Source organism: Chiloscyllium plagiosum, chromosome 41 (assembly GCF_004010195.1).
Source record: "Chiloscyllium plagiosum isolate BGI_BamShark_2017 chromosome 41, ASM401019v2, whole genome shotgun sequence".
Classification (NCBI taxonomy): Eukaryota; Metazoa; Chordata; class Chondrichthyes; order Orectolobiformes; family Hemiscylliidae; genus Chiloscyllium; species Chiloscyllium plagiosum.
In genome coordinates this window covers 875,569-881,568 of record NC_057750.1, presented here as the reverse complement: position 1 = coordinate 881,568, position 6,000 = coordinate 875,569, and positions in this window count along the sequence as shown.

Sequence of the window (6,000 nt, the reverse complement as noted above, 5' to 3'; positions counted from 1 at the left end):
GGTTGTGTGGGGGTTGGGGTGGGGGGGGTTGGAGTTGGGGGGGTGTGAGGCGGAGGTGGCAATAGTCTTCCATCAGGAAGGAGGTACAGAACCTTGAACACATGCAGCAACAGGTTCTCTGCTGTTATCAGACGGCTGAATGGACCTCTCTAACTTCACATAACCTTGATCTTGCTACGCACACACCCTGTGCAGCTGCAACCCCGTGTGCCTCACTCTGTCTAAGCACCCTGTGACCTGTATGTCTTTGTTTGCTATGATCTGCCTGGACTATTCACAAAACAAAACATTTCACTTTACTTCGGTACACATGACTACAATAAATCAAATCAAATCGAGGGTGACAAGTGACCATTCTCCAGGAGGAAGATGACCTGGAGAGATTTTCCTGAAGATTGGAAACTCATGGGTCTGGATGTGGAGCTGGGTCTGGAGGTGGAGCTGGGTCTGGATGTGGAGCTGGGTCTGGAGGTGGAGCTGGGTCTGGTGGTGGAGCTGGGTCTGGAGGTGGAGCTGGGTCTAGAGGTGGAGCTGGGTCTGGAGGTGGAGCTGGGTCTAGAGGTGGTGCTTGGTCTGGAGGTGGAGCTGGGTCTGGGAGGTGGAGCTGGGTCTGGAGGTGGAGCTGGGTCTGGAGGTGGAGCTGGGTCTGGAGGTGGAGCTGGGTCTGGAGGTGGTGCTGGGTCTGGGAGGTGGAGCTGGGTCTGGAGGTGGAGTTGGGGCTGAGCTGGGATGAATGCCAGTAACAGTGCAGCTAGTGATGAGTATTGGATAGTTTATTATGTCCAGTCAGAGCCTGGCTATAACCAGCTTTCATTCACACAGGGCCTCAAAAGACCGAGGGAGACTCGACAACGGCGCACATGGTCCTGTTCCAAACAGACAGCCATTTCTTTGACCTGCAGTTACACAAAAGTCCCATAAACACAGGACACTGAGCTTTGTTGACCCCCCCTGTCAAGCACAACACAGCTGGTTTTAAGCTGTTCATGAACATAGACAATGCTTTTGGACTTACTACTGGCTTAAAGAAAATAGAACTACTTTATCAGCGAGAGCCCTGAGAAAATTACAATGCAGATCAGCACTGACAGCACTAACTTCAGTGCAATCGAACCGTTTTGTTATCTTGTTAGCATCATCTCAAAGAAATGGTGTTGTTGACAAAGGCTGTCTAAGGCTAACAGCTATTTAGGCCAACTCTTAAAGTGAGCCCTCACTCTGTGTCGCTATTAAAATTTAGATACATTGTGTGGTTGCCCTCAACTCAGCTCCCATGCCAAGGAATAGATCAATTCTGTTTCAATGCCGATTATACTGGCCAGGATGTGTACCAATATCTGTGAATTGTACCCCTGGTGAATGAGTGAGATTGTGAGGAACCTTGTAAACTCTTCCAAGACCCAACAGTGAAGACAGCTTGCGTCAGCTGACCTTGACTGGTGGGTGTGGGAGCAAGAGGCAGCTGATAGAACCAGGAAAGGAAACACTAGTTTGATGTGAAACTGCTGACGAAAGGTCCAGTCATCATAAGGAGTCCTCTTATATAGCCTTTCCAAACCAGCAGTTATAGAGTCATACAGCACAGAAACAGACCCTTCGGTCCAACTTGTTTACACCAACCGGACATTCCAATCTGGCCTAGTCCCATTTGCCAGCACTTGGCTCATATCTCGTCAAACCCTTCCTGTGCCTTCCAATGAGTGCTCACTCCAACCACCACAAAAACAAGACTTCCTCTGATGTTTGCCTGCTCCCAACAATATCATCACTGTGTATAGAACAAGAGCTTACTGAGCATGAAATGACCCAGCTACTGGGTGTTATTGTTAATTCACACACACACGCAAAGTGCACCTTAGCAGCAGAATAATGTCCATTTGATTGTGTGGACTCTCCATCATTGTGGGGAGTGAGCAACCGTGAGGCATGGCTTTGACAGAAGAGTGGAGTGTGGAATGTTTTGGAGATGCCGGTGTTGGACTGGGGTGGACAAAGTTAAAAATCACACAACACCAGGTTATAGTCCAACAGGTTTATCTGGAAGCACTAGCTTTCGGAGCACTGCTCCTTCATCAAGTGGTTGTCCAAAAGCTAGTGCTTCCAATTAAACCTGTCGGGCTATAACCTGGTGTTGTGTGATTTTTAAATGTGGAATGTGGTCCAATACTGTTCACATTGTACAGGGGTAAGCAGTGATCTACAGCAGTGTGTCAATGTAGAGAGCAATGGGACAGGCAGATAGCTAGTCAGATTCGAATAAATGAATGGGAGAGTGAAGCAAGTGGGAGAATTCCGCTGTTACAGCCTTCCGTTTCATTGATGTTCTCTGGTTGAGCAGTGTGGATTGGAGAATTTACAGGGTGATTAACTGGCTGACAGGTGAACACTCTGTCCATCAGCTATGACCATCTTTATAGCAGCCAGTCTATCGAATCTATTGGTGTTTCCGTGGAGCAGTCATATTTTATTAAGCTGCTGCACAAACAATTAAGCTTGAAGTGAGAATGCCCTTACCTTCATGTATTTCCTTTATGTGTGGCAGCTATGAAATTATACACAGGCTCAAATCAATAAATAACAATGTAAAATAATGACTTGAGATTTACAAGGTTGCAGGATAAAAACGTATTTGATTATTCTCTTCCATCCTCTTGGAATTTCAGTTCCAAGTGATTGCCTGTACTTTTAGCACAAAGGCAAAGCAAACATGAAATTCCCTTTGACTGGTGAGTACACTGAGACTCAGATGGCTTGTCAATTCTCTTCATTGCTTACATTGAAGATAATGAATGTTTTCTGAGACATCATGAACATGAACTGGAACTCTTTAAGATTTCCCCAGGCTTAGACAGCTCTGCCTGAATTCTGTTTCCTTTGTCAATGCTTTCATTAATGATAACACTTCCCAAGACTTGGGATGCGACTTCATTCCTCACAGTTCGCAAACATCATTGTGTAATGCCAAGCGTCAGGGATTATCAGAGTTGGCAGTAAGAAAGGTTGCTCCCAACAGGAGCAGAAGGAGTTCCAACTCCAGGGTTTGTGCAGATGTTGTGTTCCTCAGTTATTTCACAGTTTCAGCTGTGCCACATTGAAAAGGCAATGGTGCCCACAAGATCATTGGCAATGCTTTGCAAAACCCAGCAATGCATCGTGAACAATGGTACACTTTGTCAGCATTTCAATAGCTAAATACTTACCATTGCTTGAAGCCCAGGAGCAGAAGCAGGTCATCATTTATCCTGGAAAAGAGGATCTTATTTTTTGTTTTGGGTAAAATAAAGATTGAATTTCCATAGTGCATTTCTTAATCTTAGGATATCCCAAAGAATTTCGCACCAATAAAGTCATTTGAAACAAGGGTCATCATTGGTTACAGAAAAAGGTCCTTTTCACTTCAGTACTGAGTATAAACTGTGCTGGGTTGGTAATCCCTTTTCCATTGCCGGTGCATGGAAAGGCAGCTTAGTTTGCCAATACTTAATGACCATTGACCTGATAATGTGTAATATTCATTCTGCAGACCACTGGAGTGAGGACTATGAGATGATAACATGGTAGGGAGTCACTTCCAATATGGTTTATATGGCCTCATTCCTGACGAAGAGCTCTTGTCTGAAACATCATTTCTCCTGCTCCTCAGATGCTGCCTGACTTGCTGTGCTTTTCCAGCATCACACTCTCGACTCTCTGTATGGTCTGCCATTGCATGGCAGTCCGTTGTCAGACATGATCCATGTCAGGGCGCTGAATACATTGCAAGTCACAGTCATTGTGTCAGTGATGGTTGTTAAGTCAGGAAATAAAGGGGATATTTGTGGAAGTGACCCATCATGGAGTTATAATCTTCCTGTGCAATGTGAGTGGGTCTCCTGCTCCCTGCAACCCAGGAGTGAAAGGAACGAATGGAAAAGCATGTAGTTGTAAAGACTCCTTCAGCTGCTACATTTGTCACATTTGCTGTGCCTCAGTTGTGAATAACCTGATTTATTCCTGGCCAGAGTTTCATGTGTTTAACTTGTGTATTCAAAACCCAGGTGTAACACGGACCTGATACCTTGCTGTCATACCTTCCCTTGAAAATGACATGTCGTGATTTTCCAAATTCTCTGTAAAACCAAAATGCATGAATGTTCTCATGTACTTGCTTAATACTGTAAGACCATCCCTGGATCATGATCTTTTGTGAAACTTGTCGTTACTGTCCTTTGGTAGTTGCCAATTGTTACAGCTCACACTGGCTCCGACCAAACTTGAGAATGCCTTCAGCATTAACTGACTCATTGAGTCATACCCAGTCTGTTTGTCTGAACCCCCTGAATTGTGACCTTACTGAGACATGTGCAGAGTCACTGTTGGGCCACTGCTGCCTTCTGGTTCAAAGATGTTGGGAAGTCAGGATGAGCTGGTGGATTACCTCTGCAGTGTGATCTGTTATACACTGTGCCATGGTCTCTTGTTGGTTGAACTGCAGAGTATCAGAATGCAAACTGGCAATATGTTGGCACGAGCACTAGTTCTTGTATGGATTGTAGCTTTCAGTAGGTATCATCCCACCTTTTCAGGACATTTGATTTGAATATTTGTAAAAGTTTCTGATTGCCTTATTCCATCAACAGAGTGTCTGAGGTTAATGTAGAAAGATTGGCCACCTTGTGAAATTTGCCTGTCATTTGGTTGACTCTGAGTCTCAGGGATGCCTTTGTACTGATAAACCTCCTTAACATTCTCTTGCTGCAAGTGTTTGGTTTTGGACCAAACACCACGAATGCAGGAGGAACCCGGTGGGTCAGGCAGCAATGTGATGCCGTTCAGGCTTAGTTTCTGAACTTAGGTTTTCCTTCTCACGCCTGCTCAATGTCCTTTTGGTGGCACATCCATTACTGATGTCAGGAGAAGTTGGATTGCTTTTGGGGTTGGTGAGGTAAATCACATCTGTTCGAGATGCTGTGGTTACATTGCTGACCCTCACAGCTGTTGACTGCATTGGAAGAATCAGTTATATCCATCTACAACTAATAAGTCAATGATGTGCCACATTTACATGCCGGAGGAGAAAGTGAGGGCTGCAAATGCTGGAGATCAGAGCTGAAAATGTGTTGCTGGAAAAGCGCAGCAGGTCAGGCAGCATCTGAGGAGCAGGAAAATTGACATCTCTGGCATAAGCCTGATTCCTGAAGAAGGGCTTATGCCTGAAACGTCGATTCTCCTGTTCCTTGGATGCTGCCTGACCTGCTGCGCGTTTCCAGCAACACATTTTCAGCACATTTACATGCCTACAGAGTAGAATTGGTGTAAACACCATGACTAATTTGATGAGCTTCTCTGAGAGTTCCTCTTTGGAAGAGTCACAATCATGCCCTTTGCTGTGACATAATCTGATAAACCGGTCAATAGATCCTTGGGTGGGATTCTGTTGTTCCTGAAGTTCAGCCTTACCTTGAGCATGTCTTTCAGAACTTTCCAAATCTTCTCAGCATCTTTCTGATTGTCCATGGAAAGTGTGGATGGTGTTAAATGTGTGAAGCTGATAGCAAGCAAGAGTTTCCCAGCTCTCCTCTTGGGGTCATCTATTAATAGAGATAGACAGAGTGATATCGAGAGGGCAGGAAAAATCAAGGGACAGATAGAGAAATATAAGGGGAGCTGGAAATGTGTTGCTGGAAAAGCGCAGCAGGTCAGGCAGCATCCAAGGAACAGGAGAATCGACGTTTCGGGCATAAGCCCTTCTTCAGGAATGAGGAAAGTTTGTCCAGCAGGCTAAGATAAAAGGTAGGGAGGAGGGACTTGGGGCAGGGGCGTCGGAAATCCGCCCCTGTGGATGTGCAGGTTAGGTGGATTAGCCATGGGAAATGCAGGTTACAGGGATAGGATGGAGGGGTGGGATTGGGTGGGAAACTCTTCAGAAGGTCAGTGTAGATTCGATGGGCCAAATAGCCTGTTTTCACACTGTAGGGATTTGATAATTCTTTGATTGTACTGGAAGAAGTATGGATATGG